This window comes from Vulpes vulpes, chromosome 3, assembly GCF_048418805.1.
Source record: "Vulpes vulpes isolate BD-2025 chromosome 3, VulVul3, whole genome shotgun sequence".
NCBI classification, from domain to species: domain Eukaryota; kingdom Metazoa; phylum Chordata; class Mammalia; order Carnivora; family Canidae; genus Vulpes; species Vulpes vulpes.
Genome location: NC_132782.1, coordinates 80,354,987 through 80,370,934, shown reverse-complemented (window position 1 = coordinate 80,370,934; position 15,948 = coordinate 80,354,987). Strand labels below are relative to the sequence as shown.

At 49.2% G+C, this 15,948-nt stretch overlaps 1 protein-coding gene across 23 annotated transcripts in view; it reads left to right on the top strand.

Annotated features, from left to right (window-relative positions):
• The first annotated feature begins 2,190 nt into the window (after positions 1-2,190).
• Positions 2,191-15,948, top strand: part of GTF2I (general transcription factor IIi) — a 115,106-nt gene continuing 101,348 nt past the window's right edge. For 8 of the 23 annotated variants that reach the window (XM_072752832.1, XM_072752826.1, XM_072752822.1 and 5 more), the window contains exon 1: positions 2,270-2,678. The gene's annotated coding sequence lies outside the window, so the exon portion shown is untranslated. Of the gene's footprint in view, positions 2,679-3,427; positions 3,543-3,965; positions 4,043-4,141; positions 4,279-15,948 lie in introns of those variants that run through there. The other 15 variants (XM_072752827.1, XM_072752829.1, XM_072752818.1 and 12 more) reach the window with 9 other exon arrangements.

The window sequence follows — 15,948 nt, the reverse complement described above, 5'->3', positions numbered from 1 at the left end:
CATCTGTTGCTCAACCCAAAATCCAGCAATTTGATCCTATGTTGGAAAAACAACACACCCTGCTGAGATGATATTCAGAGTGTCTCCTCACTTAGGGTCTCCATTAACAGAGCACCTATCAATGAGGAGAGGTAGGAATTGGCTAGCACAAGGCAGTAACTGTACCAGTAGCTGCTAAGGTGATGAGTCAGGCCTTAGGGAAGACTGTAAAAGCATTCTATGTGACTATAAGACATAAATTTGAGGGTTACAGCCCCCAACGGCAGTATGCAGAAAAAGAAAAGAAAAGAAAAAAACTTCGAACCACACACCATTCCAGACACTGTTCATTGTTCCAAAAGGGCCAGCTTTCTGTAGGGAGGCAATTCCAAGCCTCCAAGCTAAAGCTTGAGGGGCCTCTTTGGGACTTAATAGTTTCAAGGAATTGCTTCCACCTCACAGAAGTTGGGAGTTTTTCATGAGGCAGCAGCAAAATTCCACACCAAAGTGTTACATTCATAGAAGCCAGGGGCGAACAAGCTTTTAATGATGACAAGTGACTCCTGACTAAATGAATTTGTGCCTTGCCAGCTCACTTTGGGACACTCTCCAAACGCTCCTCCATGACACCAGTTCCCGGTGCGAAGCCTGCCCTCGCGGCCCTCACGCTGCCAGCGTCCTCCAGAAGCCACCCAGGCCTCCAGCGCTTCCCTGAAACGTCCTCCCCGAGCCCCACCGCGGCTGTGTTCGCCCCTGCAAGCCTGGCTGCTCCTGCTAGCTCCATTGCAGACTTCCCCAGAAAGTTAACGCTTGTTCTCCAAATAGCTGTCAGTAGCACTCGCTACTGGGACTACGGAGTTTAATTAAATATGCCAATATGGTAATGAAATACGAGTGCAAAAAAGAAACACTGTTCCTGTTTGAAAACGGAGTGGAACGCTTTGGAGAGAGGCTCGACAAAGGGGAGTCCCGATGGAGCCCGGCGGGGACAGGAGTGCCCGTGGGAGGCGAGGGGGAAGCCGCAGAGATGCGCCCATCTTCTGCAAACCACGCGGCTCCCGCAGGACCTCGAAAGCCTCCGTCTGTTTTAAAGAATCCCGACGTGGGAATTCTAGGGGAGGCTTTCTGGGTGCGGTCGACGCGGGAGGAGATGGGGCAACGCCGATCTGCGGGCACCGAGATTCAAAGGGAAGGTCTTGGACCGACATCAAAAAGACTGGCTGCTCGGAAAGTTTTCTTTCCAGCGACAAAGGCTGGAAAAAAGCGCCGTGGTCGCCACCTACCGAGGGGGAGGGGAGAAGGGCTGGGGGTGGGGGTGGGGGTGGGGGGAGCGCGGCCGGCGGGGCCCCCCCGTCTCCGCCGGGGGGAAGAATCGTGAAACCATTCGGTCCAGTGCTCCGCGGAGCCGCCTTCGACCTCGGGGCTCGAGTTTTGCAAACTTCTGAGCGTCGCTTAGGTGAACAGCAGTGTCTCATCATTTTCGACATTCGAGAGCTCAAGTTGAAAAGCGAAAAAGCACAATCGGGAGGCGGGGTGCGGGGTGCGGGGGGTTTCGGTCCAGTTTCTCCGCGGTCGACAGAACAAAACCCAGCGGGCTACAGGGCAGGTTTTCTGCTCCCTCCGCGGCTTTCTCTCAACTTTGCCTCCAAACGTGGAGCGAGGGAGCGAGGGGAAAGTCTGGGCTGTGTGGGTGGAGGGGGTGGGGGCTGGTAAATAAGAACAGGCGCCCCCCGGCCCCCGCCCCCCGCCCCGGCGCAAGTCGGGGCTCGGGTGTCCTCCGGCCGCCGCCGAGGCAAGCTTTCAGAACTAACAGAGGAGTTCTTTGTGTCCGGGAGGGTGGTGCAGGGCGGAGGAAGTCCCTCGGCGGAGCATCGGGGCCGGCGGGCCGGCCTGGGGCTCCCGGGCCGCTGCCATGTTCCGGCCTCGCCATCGGCAGGGAATATCGGGCGCACGAGTGAGTGCGAGCCCTGGACGGTGGCTCGGGCCCGAGGCACCGCGGCGCTGAGCAGGCGGGGGCCGCCCCCGGCCTAGGCCGGCGCCCCGCGCCCCGGCTCCCCTCCCCCACCCGGGCGGCCGCGCAGGCCCCAGGTGCAGCCATGTTCTTGCTCCCACCACCCGCGCCTCCATTGACAGTCCTTGCCGGAGAGGGCCGGGCGCTGCGCTCGCCGCGTCCTCGGGCTCGGGGCTCGCCGGCGCGGGGCTTCCTGGGAGTCGTAGTCCGCCGCCCCCGCCGTCGCGTTGGTGGGGACGAACCACAAAACTACAACTCCCGCTGGGCGGCGCTGCGGGTGCGCACGCGCAGCGCGCCTTCGAGGAACAAAAAAAAAAAAAAAAAGAGGAGGAGGAGGAGGGTGAGAGAGAAGCTCGGAGAGCAGAGAAAAGGGGCCACCGATCGCCCCCCCGCTTCCCCGCACGCGCTCTCTAGCTGAGGCCGCCCGCCTGCCGCGGTGATCCCGGCCTCTCCCTCGGTCCCCCGTGATCGGATCTAGGCGCTGATCGAGGCCCTGCCGGGGCGGCCATGCGGCGGTGACAGGAGCTCGGCCAAGACGCCCGGGCCCCTCGCCCTCTCACCTCCTGCCCGCTCGCCCGCTCGCCCCAGCCCGGAGCTGCTCCGCCGCGGCCGCAGCTCTTGCTCGGCCCACACGCGCTTCCTTTCGGCTCCCCCAGCCCCGGCGCTGCCTGGAGGCGGCTGCACTCGGGTGAGTCCCCGTCGCCGCCCCCGCGGCCCCCCGCCCCGGTTGCCATCGCGAGCGGGGCCCTTCTTTGAGACGCGCCCCCCCGGGGCCCGCGCGGACTGGGGCCTGGGGTACCCGGGCCGCCGTGTTGGGGGTGGGGCGGGAGGAGACGCGGTCGCGGGGGACGACAGTTGCACGCGCGCGCCTGGGAGCGCGGGGGGAGGGGCGCGCGCGCCGGCGCTGCGTGGGGGGGCTCACGCGTGAGTCCCGCGCGCGAGCGAGCCTGCGGGCTGCGCATGCCCGGCCGCTGATTGGCCGGCTCGGGCGGTGCGGGTGCGCGCGCGGTGCCAGGCCCGAGCCGTGGGGTCGCGCTCGGCCTGGTGTCTCCGGGGCTCGTGCGCCCGGGCAGCAGACGCGCGCGATTGGCCGGCGGGCGGCCGGGGCGGCGCCGCCGCGCTGCCTGGTAACTGCGGCCGGCGGGCCCCGGAGCGCCGCCCCGCCCCGCCCCGCCCCTGCTCCTCCCCGCCCCTGCCCCTCCCCGCCCCTGCCCGCGCCCAGGTGGAGCCCGGAGTGGGCTTTGTCCCGGCCCGGCCGGCGAGCCGGCCCCGCGGGGCCTGCTCTTTGGGGGAAATAAACACAATGACCGGAAGGAAAACCTCGGCCTTCGGGCCATGGAAAGCCGTCTGGATCCCGCAGGCACCCAGACGGGGATTCGAGGAGGGGCGAAGGGGAACAACCGCCCTTTCCCCCCTCCCTGTGCTCCCTCCACTTTATCCAAGTTTTGCCTTTTAATAAAGGAAGTTCTTCCTTCTTCTTCTTCTTCCCCTTCCCCTGTTCAGTGTGGTGTTGCGGTAGCAGGCGGCTGAGAGCGTTCCGGCGTCTCGTTGGGTTCGAGCAGCGCCCGCTCCGGCTGCGGGGCTGCGGGGCTGCGAGGCTGCGGGGCTGCGGGGCTGCGGGGCTCTGGGGCTCCGGGGCTGCGGGGCTGCGGGGCTGCGGGGCTGCGGGGCTGCGGGGCTCTGGGGCTCCGGGGCTGCGGGGCTGCGGGGCTGCGGGGCTGCGGGGCTGCGGGGCTCTGGGGCTCCGGGGCTGCGGGGCTGCGGGGCTGCGAGGCTGCGGGGCTGCGGGGCTGCGGGGCTCCGGGGCTGCGGGGCTGCGGGGCTGCGGGGCTGCGGGGCTCTGGGGCTCCGGGGCTGCGGGGCTGCGAGGCTGCGGGGCTCTGGGGCTCCGGGGCTGCGGGGCTGCGGGGCTGCGGGGCTCTGGGGCTCCGGGGCTGCGGGGCTCCGGGCACGCTTCCCCCTTCTTTGCGTTCAGCTCCGTGGCCGACCCTGGCTTGAGGGGCCAGAGGGCAGCAGAGTCGTCTCTTGGGCGTTCAGGAAGCAGAAGGGGAAGTTAGTTTGCTAATGAGGGTGCCCGGAGGGCCGGGAGGAGGAGGAGGCTGAGCCTGCCCAAGGGCATCTTGCTTACTGCCCCGTCGCCGTACTGGTCAGTTTCAGCCTCGGAGCCGGACTGCCGGGCGCGGTCCTTTGGCCGCCTCCTTTGGACCTGGACTTTTTCTTATCTTCGGGCTTTGGAACTCCGTTCTTGCTCCCGTGCCATCGCCGAAGGCCGTCTCTTGCATTGTTTGGTCAGAATTTGTCGTTTCTTTTTTCTTTCTTTTAAAGATTTTATTTACTCACGAGACACAGAGAGGCCGAGGGAGAAGCAGGCCTCCTCGGGGCAGCCGGTGCTGGACTCCATCCCGGGACGTGACCCCGGGGCTCGGGAATCCGGGCCTGAGCGGGAGGCGGACGAGCGCAGCCGCCGAGCCGCCCCGGCGTCCCTCGGCCTGATCAGCTTGTGTGTCCCTTCTAGGAGCGGGTCTGTTTTCCCCTGAGGGGACTGTTGTGCACTCTTGTCCGCCCAGTCAGTGGGTGGGAGGGGTAGGGAGTCAGCTTTTTCCGCCTTTGTCTCCCCTCCCAGCGGACAGACCCGCGAAGGGCCTTGCACAGAGCCGAACGTTTGGATGTTTCCTAAGCGCCGGGCATCCCTCTTAAGCACTAACGTGTTTTCTTATTTAGTCTTGAAAACAACCCCGCAATTCCCTTGCGTAGACGAGGAACAAGTCTAGAGAAGCTGAGTAATTTATTCTTGATTACTCAGCAAGTCAACCTTGACTGCAAGATTTGAGCCTGGGCAGCCTGACTCTTAACCCCTCAGCCTGTGGCTTTCAGACTCGGGAGCGTCGGCAACCCCCGGAGGGCTTGTTGAGACTCAGTCGCCCCGCCCCACCCCAGAACCCCAGACTTTCCGATTCGGCAGGTCTGGGGTGGGGCCCCATTATTTGCATTTCTAACTAGTTGGAGCGGGCTGTTGTTCCGCTCGGAGGATGGCTCTCGGAGGGCCTTTCAGCGCGGTGCAAAATTAAGCTGTGAGTGCAGGGAATTTATTCTAGATTTTCTTTAAAGCTTTCCATTACTTTAAAACTTGAACTTAACCAAAAATAATTCGGACTGCTTATTGTAGATTGTGTGGAAAGCTGATTGGAGTTAAACATTTTTGTTAGCCATGATTACGAAATTAAAAGTTTAATAAGTCTCAGGTTTTAAAAGAGCCACGGATTTACGTACAGGATAAAATTAGAAACCTAATCTTGCCTTTTTTTTTTTTTCAGTCTCAATCATTTTTTAATTCATTTATGGCACTGGCATTATGGCAATCTCCTCCTAGAGATGACTGAAGCATCTCATCCCTACCAGTCTTGTTTGGGAACCGGGAGGGCTGATAGGGCCTCAGCTTGATGCTGAAATGAGGGAGCTGGTGGTCACTTGCAGGCCCAGATTCCACCCCCTCACTCCTTCCAAGCCCCAGGCACTTCCAGTGATTTGGTTTACTTTTTTTCTTTTCTTTTTTTTTTGTTTTTTAATTTTTATTTATTTATGATAGTCACACAGAGAGAGAGAGAGAGGCAGAGACACAGGCAGAGGGAGAAGCAGGCTCCATGCACCAGGAGCCTGACGTGGGACTCGATCCCGGGTCTCCAGGATCGCGCCCTGGGCCAAAGGCAGGCGCCAAACCGCTGCGCCACCCAGGGATCCTCTTTTTTTTTTTTAAGTAGACTTCAGGCTTGAACTCAGGACCCTGAGATCAGAAGTTGCATGCTGCACCGAATGAGCAGCCAGGAGCCTTTGATTTGGTTTACTTTTAAGAATGTGGGAGCCCTGGGTGGCGCAGCAGTTTAGCGCCTGCCTTTGGCCCAGGGCGTGATCCTGGAGACCCGGGATCGAATCCCACGTCGGGCTCCCGGTGCATGGAGCCTCTCCCTCTCCCTCTGCCTATGTCTCTGTGTGTGACTATCATAAATTAATAAAAAAAAAATTAAGAAAAAAAAAAAAAAAAAGAATGGCTCCAGGGACACCTGAGTGGCTCAGCAATTAAGCATCTGCTTTTGGCTCAGGGCATGATCCTGGAGTCCCGGAATCGAGTCCCGCGTCAGGCTCCCTGCATGGAGCCTGCTTCTCCCTCTGCCTAGATCTCTGCCTTTCTCTCTCTCTCTGTGTCTTTCACGAAAAAATAAATTAAAAAAAAAAAAAAAGATTAAGAATGGTTACAAAGACTACCCTTAAAATGTAGGTTTCTGAGGTTCTTTTTCTTGGGGTACAAGTCTTGAGAAAGGTTTTTTATTTATTATAATAGATTTTCTCCTGGAGAAAGTAACTCAAATTAGGTAGGAGGAATGGGGTTGGTTTACCATTATGTTCTGTCATTTTTGATTATCCATAGATGGATTGTGTGTTCCAAAACAAAATATGAAAGACAAGTGCCCTTCTCCAGATTGTCATGAAAGGAGCTGTGAATAAGACACAGAAATTACTCAACACTTAAGCTTCCCGTTAGTATTGGTAGCTAGCTTATTCATTACATTCCACCTGATTCAGTTCTGCCAGGGTTTCTTTCTTTGTTGAAAACTTGAGTTTTGGGCAGCCCCGGTGGCTCAGCAGTTTAGCGCTGCCTTCTACCCAGGGCCTGATCCTGGAGACTTGGTATTGAGTCCCACATCAGGCTTCCTGCATGGAGCCTGTTCTCACTTTGCCTGTTTCTCTGCCTCTCTTCTCTCTCTGTATGTCTCTCATGCATAAATAAATAAATTCTTTAAAAAAAAAAAAAAAACTTGAGTTTTTTGGGCACCTGGGTAGCTCAGTGGTTGAGGTCTGCCTTTGGCTAAGGTTGTGATCCCAGGGTCCTGGAAATGAGCCCCACATCGGGCTCCCTGCAGGGAGCTTGCTTCTCCTTCTGCCTATGTCTTTGCCTCTCTCATGAATAAAATAAAATCTTAAAAAATAAAAAGATGATGGGCAGCCCGGGTGGCTCAGTGGTTTAGCACCGTCTTTAGCCCAGGGCCTGATCCTGGAGACCCGGGATCGAGTCCCATGTCAGGCTCCCTGTATGGAGCCTGCTTCTCCCTCTGCCCGTGTCTCTGCTTTCCCTCTCTCTCTCTCTCTCTCTGTGTGTGTGTGTATCTCATGAATTAAAAAAAAAAAAAATCTTAAAAAAGATGAGATTTTGGGGGGCTTCTGGGTGGCATTGTTGGTTAAGCGCCTGCCTTTGACTCAGGTCTTGATCACAGCATTTTGGGATTGAACCTTACGTGGGGCTCCCTGCTCAGTGGGGGGGGGGGGTCTGCTTCTCCCTCTCCCTCTCCCTCTCCCTCTCCCTCTCCCTCTCCCTCTCCCTCTGCCCTTCCCCTTGCTCTCTTTCAAATGAATAAAAAAAAAAAAGAAAGAAAGAAAAAAGAAAAAAACACATGAGTTTTTAAAAAATATTGCAATTCACTTCATAACTGCTGTGGTGTAATTCACATGAGATTGTTTTGACCACTGGCTTAAACAGATGCTGATCAAGTGATTTTTATGTATGTCTAAGGGAAAAAACTTAAAAAAAAAGAGTTGAGAAGTAAGACTCTGAGAACGGTATTTATTTCACTTTGTAGAAATATGTTAGAGGCAATTAACCTGAAAGGTAATTGACAAAAATTTTATCAGTATCTAATGATCACTGGTAGTATTTTCTTCAAATTGTATACATTCATTTGAGTGAAGCTTATTCATTGTTACTAAGTGAAAGTTAGAAATGCAGTTGATCCATTGGTTATAATTGTGGAGTTGAGATTCCTTGTAATGAGGGCAGTTAAAATAGCAACATAGCAACATGCAGAACATTTCAGTTGTTGAGAGTGTTGTCTGAGACCCTCTGCCTGGGGAATAGAATTGAGAATTAGTATTTAAAGGATGTATGTGCAGTGGAAAAATGATGTGGATAAATCATTGCAAGCCCTGAAGGTAATATCTTGATACTCATTTTCCATTCTTTTGTCCCTTACCATTCTCTTCTCTCTTGCCTGTGCTTTGTTCAAACTCTCACCACTGCAGTTTTCCTGTTTTTGTTTTCTTTTTTTCTCTTTGTTTCTGCAGTCCTTGTCATCGTACCCTGGCTTGTTTTTGTTTTCTTTCTGGCACTTATTCCTCTGCTTTTTCCACTTTGGCCTAGCAGGAAAGTAAGAGAAAGTTCAAGATAACCAGGGATTTTCAGAATTGATGGGAGAATTGACTCATTATTCCTTGGTGATAACTTGATTGCAAACTATAGAGGACTTTGGGGGGCACGAGTTGAGCATCTGTCTCTTGGTTCTGGCTCAGGTCAGGGTCCTGGAGATGAAGCCCCACTTGGGGCTCAGCATGGAGTCAGCTTGCAGATTCTCTCTCTCCCATCCCCTCTGCTCCCCCTCCCCCCAGTTTGTGTTCTCTCAAATAAAATCTTAAAACCCTAAGAAAACGATAGAAGATTTTTTTTTTTTTTTAAGATTTTATTTATTTTTTCATCAGAGACACACACACATACAGAGAGGCAGAGACACAGGCAGAGGGAGAAGCAGGCTCCACGCAAGGAGCCCGATGTGGGACTTGATCCTGGCACTGCAGGATCACCCCCTGGGCGGAAGGCAGGTGCTCAACCGCTGAGCCACCCAGGCGTCCCACAATAGAAGATTTTTAAAGAATTAGTTTATTTTTTAAAAAAGATTTTATTTATTCATGAGACACAGAGGCTGAGACATAGGCCGAGGGAGTAGGCTCCCTGAGGGGAGCCCCACGCAGCCTTGATCCTGGGTGATCCTGGGACCCTGAGATCATGCCATGAGCAGATACTCAACTGCTGAGCCACCCAGGCATCCCAAAAATTAGCTCATTTAAAACGTAACGCAAGAGGCAAAATGAATTTATAATTGTGAGAGACAAATATGGCTTAGTGTGGCACTAACAAACACAGGTTCTGAAATCAGACTGCCTGGATTCAGAATCCTGGCTTGTGTTAGTTCTGGTTGTTACCTTGAGTAATTCACTTCACCTCTTTGTGCCTCATTTTCCCTATTTTAAAAAATAGGAATGACGATGAGAGAACCTGTTTCTCTTATAGGTTGTTGTGAAGGTTGAATGAGTGAAAGTGCTTGGGATGGTATCTAGCAAACAATGAGCATTCAATAAATATTAGCCATAAAAATACTGTGTTGGATACTTTTGAGAAATTGAATTTTCTAAGGAAATAAAAATGTCCCAGTAATACTGGCTACAAGGTTAATCTCCCCAAACTAAAGAGTATAAAAACTCTGGAAAGTCAAGGACTTCTTGCGATTTTTTTCCCTTGTGACTGTTAAAATTGTTTCTTGTAGAAGGGCAAAGGAAATAAGGTCTCCCCCCCCCCCCCCCCCCCCGCCCTCCGCCCTCCGCCCTTAAAGTGCTTGTATCAGGGGCAGCCCCGGTGGCGCAGCGGTTCAGCGCCGCCTGCAGCCCGGGGCGTGATCCCTGAGACCCTGGACCGAGTCCCCCGTCAGGCTCCCTGCGTGGAGCCTGCTTTTCCCTGTGCCTGTGTCTCTGCCTCGCTCTCTCTCTGTCTCAATAAATAAATAAAATCTTTAAAAAAAAAAAAAAAGTGCTTGTATCGGATTACATTATAGTATAATTCTACAAATAGAATAGTGAAGAGTTTGGCTTTATTAGGGTGTCTGCTTCAAACGAGCCTAGAATCTATGAATTTGGAGGGACACCTGGGCGGCTCAGGGGTTAAGCGTCTGTCTTCCGCTCGGGTCCTAATCCCAAGGCCCCGGGATCACGTCACGCATCGGGCTCCCTGCAGGGAGCCTGCTTCTCCCTCTGCCTGTGTCTCTGCCTCTCTCTGTGTCTCTCATGAATAAATAAATAAGGTCTTAAAAAAAAAGTTTAAAAAAAATCTGTAAATTTGTGTAATGGAGATGAAACATGTCTACCTCTGAATAGTGGATTTATAATTGAAAATTTCTGGGGATTCCTGGGTGGCTCAAGCGGTTTAGAGCCCACCTTCCGCCCAGGGCGTGATCCTGGAGTCCTGGGATCGAGTCCCGCATGGGGCTCCCTGCATGGAGCCTGCTTCTCCCTCTGCCTGTGTCTCTGCCTCTCTCTCTCTCTGTCTCTCATAAATAAATAAAATCTTTAAAAAAAAGAAAGAAAGAAAAATAGCCTTCTGGAACTGCTTACTCAACACAGATTCACTGCACCTATTTTCTCTCTTCAGCCCTCACAAGTTTTGAAATAGTGACCTCTTTCTCTACTGGTGGTGTTGATGTGTTTGAGATAGAAACTAGTAAAGGAGTTGAAAGATAGTCATAATTTCCTGGCTTTTACAGGGCAATTAAAGGAGGTAAGAAAAGCTTGGCTATCTTATTGTGGCCAGCCGCCAAACACTTCAGTTACATTATTTCATCGATATTTTCTCAAAGAAGGATGGCAAGCATGTATTATGCCCACTCTATAAGTGAGGAAGTAGAAATTGACCTGAGTTCTGGAATGAGTGTGAAAATTGGCTGAACAGTTATCAGGAAATCCGTTAGCTTCACTTCTCCCTCCTGTTGGTTCGTTTGTTCGTTGTTTCTGCCACTTTAACTTTTTTTTTTTTTTTAGATTTTATTTATTTGTGTGTGTGTATGAGAGAGAGAGAGAGAGAGAGAGAGAGAGAACGCATGTGCTCACAAGGAAGGGTAAGGGGCAGAAGGAGAGGGAGAAGCAGACTCCCTGCTGGATCCTGGGCTTGATCTTGGGACCCCTGGGATCATTACCTAAGCTGAAGGCAGATGCTTAACCAACTGAGCTGAGCCACCCAGGCACTTGTCACTTTAAGCATTTTTAGGCTTTTCTTTTTAAGCATTTTTAAAAATTTAATGGCATTAAGTACATTCAAAATGTTGTATAGTCATCACCATTTCTAAAATCTTTATCACCCCAAATAGAAACTCTGTACCCAGTAAGCAATAACTCATCATTTCTCTTTTCCTCCAGTCTCTGGTAACTCTAATACACTCTATGCCTTTATGAATTTGCCTATTTTATTGTTTATCCATCTATCTATCATTTTTAAGTACGCTCATTGCCCAACGTGGGGCTTGAACTCACCAGCCCAAGGTGAGGGTCACTTTACTGACTCAGCCAGCCAGGTGCCCCTTGCCTATTTTAGATATCTCTTTTAAATGGAATCATACAGTGCTTGTCATTTCACGTCTGGTTTATTTCACTTAGCATTTTGATTTCAAGGCTCTATGTTGTGGCTGTGTCAAAACTTCATTTCTCTTTATGGCTGAATAATGTTCCATTATATAATTACCACATTTTATTTGTACTTTCATCTGTTGTGGACATTCAGATGCTTTCTGCCTTTTGGCTATTATGGATATGCAGCTATGGACATTGGTTCACCAGTGTATTTTGAAGCCTATTTTCAGATCTTTTGTGTATATACTTGAGTGGAATTGCTGGGTCATTGTTTTTCTTTTTAATGCTTTTTTTGGAGAAGAATTTGGATGGATCTGAATAAATCTCCCAATAGTGTGTAGAAAACCCATATAAAATGCATTTGTCCCCTTTGTAAAGAATAGATTTGTGGGGACACCTGGGTGGCTCTGCGGTTGAATGTCTGTCTGCCTTCGGCTTAGGGTGTGATCCTGGGACCCGGCTTGGAGTCCCCCATCAGGCTCCCTGCCATCAGGCTCCCGGCAGGGAGCCTTCTCCCTCTGCCTCTGTCTCTGCCTCTTTCTGTTTCTCTCATGAATAGATAAATAAATCTTAAAAAAAAAAAAAAAAAGGTAAATTAGTGTCTGCCATTTCCACCACGAACACCTCTTTTTTCAAGTGGTTCCTCATAGGGTTAAAAAAAAAAAGTTGTGATAAAATATACATGCCACAGGGCAGCCCCCAGTGGCTTAGTGGTTTAGCGCCGCCTTCAGCCCAGGGCGTGATCCTGGAGACTCAGGATTCAGTCCTGATTCAGTCGGGCTTCCCGCATGGAGCCTGCTTCTTCCTCTGCCTCTGTCTCTGTTTCTCTCTGTCTCTCTGTCTCTCATGAATAGATAAATAAAATCTTTTTTTTTTTTTTTTTAGATAAATAAAATCTTAAAAAAAAAAAATACATGCCACAGAACTTGACCATTTTTCATTTATATTGTTTACTTATTTTTAGTATATTGTTAATTACTATAACAGCTACATGATATTTACAATAAAGATATGACAAAAAATCATATTAGTAATCCTTTTAGCCATTTTTAAATTATAAAAAAAATTTTTTAAGTAGGTCCCATGCTCAACGTGGGTCTCAAACTCATGACCTGGAGATCAGTCATGTGCTGGCTAGATGCCCTATTTTCACCATTTTTTTTTTTTAAATTATGTAGAAGCTAAATCTAATTTTTTTTTAAGATTTTATTCATAGAGACACACACAGAGAGAGAGAGAGGCAGAGACACAGGCAGAGGGAGAAGCAGGTTCCCTGAGGGGAGCCTTATATGGGACTTCAACCTGGAAATCTGGGATCATATTCTAAGCCAAAGGCAGACGCTCAACCGCGGAGCCACCCAGGCATCCTGAGATTTTATTTATTTATTCATGAGACACAGAGAGAGGCAGAGACACAGGCAGAGGGAGACGCAGGCTGTTTATTCATGAGAGACACAGAGAGAAGCAGAGACACAGGCAGAGGGAGAAGCAGGCTCCATGCAGGGAGCCAGATGCGGGATTTGATCCCGGGACTCCAGGATCATGCCCTGGGCGGAAGGCAGGTGCTCAACTGCTGAGCCACCCAGGCATCCCTCAAATAAAATCTAAAAAAAATATTTAATGAAATTTTAAATGGTTCATTTACTGAATGTTTATGTGAAACACTGGCAGGGACTTAACTTAGATTTTGATAACTTTGTGAGCTAAGTATGCATATTATCATCATTTTCCGGAGTAGTAAGTTTCGGGTTTGAGATTTCCAAGGTCAGTCATATCTAATACTTGAGATAGAATTTGAATTCAGAACTTTGGTCTGATTGCAGAATTGGCATTCATGGTAGCTTTGCTTTGTTGCCTGCCATCTATGAACAGTGCATTAAGAAAAAATAAAGATGGGACTTTGTAGATCATAGTTACTTGATTTTCATTTCTTCTCCTCATTCATACAAATTAGGAAAAGAACAAGTAATCCAGCTTTTCCAGTACTAAATAATTTTTAAATTTGTAATAAGGTCAAAGGGATACTTTCTTGGTATATTGGCAGAGCAAGCTGCTGCTTTTTAAAGATCTGAACTGTCAATTTATTTATTTATTTTCAAGCTTTTATTTGTTTATTCATGAGAGACACAGAGAGAGAGGCCGAGACACAGGCAGAGGGAGAAGTAGGCTCCTCGCAGGGAGCCCGATGTGGGACTCCATCCTGGACCCTGGATCATGCCCTGTGCCAAAGGCCGACAACACTCAGCCACTGAGCCACCCAGGCATCCCTAGACTATCAATTTATTTATTTATTTATTTAAAAAATTAAAAAAAACTTTTTTTGACTATCAATTTAAAAGGATAATTTATACATTTGCATTTTCTTTTAAACTGTAGTGCCAAGAAAAGTTGCCAGTCCTCCTGAATAGCTGATAAGGGTTTTGTTTTGTTTTTCGTTTGTTTTTCAAGGACATTTGTTTAGGCTACTTGTGAGGCTCAGGACTGAACTTAAGATCCATCAATTGGGCAGACCTTTTTTTTTTTTAATTTTTATTTATTTATGATAGTCACAGAGAGAGAAAGAGAGAGAGGCAGAGACATAGCCAGAGGGAGAAGCAGGCTCCATGCACCAGGAGCCCGATGTGGGATTTGATCCCGGGTCTCCAGGATCGCGCCCTGGGCCAAAGGCAGGCGCTGCACTGCTGTGCCACCCAGGGATCCCCTGGGCAGACCTTCTTGAGCAAAGGTTCATTTTAGGGATTTCTAATTTTATTTCTTTTTTAAAATTTTAATTTAGTTTTTATTTTTTTAAGATTTTATTTATTTATTCATGAGAGCCTGACATGGGACTCGATCCCGGGACTCCAGGATCACGCTCTGGGCCGAAGGCAGGCGCTAAACCCCTGAGCCACCTAGGGATCCCCAGACTTCTAATTTTATTTCTAAGTATTTGCCATTAGATATAATTTCTAAAAATTAATGAAAGTTAAGTGAACTAAAATGGGCTCTTTGGCTTTGTCTAATGAAGTTATATATGTTAGATATATGTTACTATACTAATATAAGTTGTGATACTTTAGTGGTACTTTATATTCTATTATGAAGTGTTTGTGAAATGGAACCACTGAGTGAAGCACTAACCTAATTTTCTTCCCTTTGGAAAATTAATCCTGTGGAGATTGGCTCTTACAAACGTGAATTAAAATATCCGTCTGTGATAATAGGCAAGGAATAATTAAATTCTGGGAGTTACAGGTCCAAGTGTAGTGTCTGGTGAACTGATCTTATCTGAGATGTTATGTCCAATTCCCAAATTCCAAGTTTGGGACAAACTTGAACATTTTGAGGATGGTGTAGTAAAGTGTAATTTACTAATCCCTGTAACAAAGGATGTTACAGGGAAAGCACAGGACATACTGGGGATGCTTACTTTAGAGATGAGCACGTGGAGGAGCACAATGCATTGAAAGGGCTTTTTTTGTAAAAGAAGGCTCTTGAGGATGCGATAGGGACAGATTTTTTTTTTTTTTAAATTTTTATTTATTTATGATAGTCACACACACACAGAGAGAGAGGCAGAGACACAGGCAGAGGCACAGGCAGAGGGAGAAGCAGGCTCCATGCACCGGGAGCCCGACGTGGGATTCGATCCCGGGTCTCCAGGATCGCGCCCTGGGCCAAAGGCAGGCGCCAAACCGCTGCGCCACCCAGGGATCCCAGATTTTTTTTTTTTTTAAGATTTTATTTATTTATTCATAGAGACACACACACACACACAGACAGAGGCAGAGACACAGGCAGAGGGAGAAGCAGGCTCCATCATGCAGGGAACCCGATATGGGACTCGATCCCGGGTCTCCAGAATCACACCCTGGGCTGCAGGCAGCGCTAAACCGCTGGGCCGCTGGGGCTGCCCGACAGGGACAGATTTGATCCATTAGGACTAATATTAAGCCAGTCCTGTGTTTGCAAGTTGTTCATTTAAAAAGTAGCAAGCTCAGAATGCCTGGCTGGCTTAGTCCTTGGAGCTTGGGACTCTTGATCTCTGGTTGTAAATCGACCCATATTGGGTGTAGAGATTACTTTTAAAAATAAAATCTTAAACAATGTAGCAAACTCTGTTGGAGGATGTGTGGAAACTTGGGATACCTTAAAGAGAATTGGGCAAGAATACCAGTAACTAGTAACATTTTTTGAGTGCTTTTTATAAAAGCATTTACTGTTCTAGGCACTGCTTACTTTAGGATACTTTTAATCTTCACAGCAATCCAGTGTCCCAAAGTAGGCAGGCGCCATCAACCTAAGCAGTGAGACTCAGAGACCATGCTCTTAATTATCACATTATACTAATTTCCAGTTCTGATATTAATGTTCAAAGTATAGGTAATGATAAACTCATAATTTCACTGAACTGTTTATAAACAAGATAGCTACAAGGTTGAAAATTATGTGAACTTACCTGGGATCAAATTATTGAATACACTTTCTGACATAAGCGTTCTAGCTAGAGATCTGCTATTTGACAGCCTTCATTGTGACTAAGTTCTAGTTTTGGGGGGAAAACATCAGCCAGGAACCTAGGATTCATTGTTGAATTCAGCACAAGTGTCGAGAGTGCTTAATGTGTGCCAGGTGCTGTCTTGGTGCTGGGGTGAGCGCATCTCCCCTGCCACCCTTAGTGAATAGACACACAGTCAATGGTAAATACTGTCCAAATTTAAAAACCCCCAGTTTACCTTTGATGTGTAGTCTGTAGAGAAGTTTGA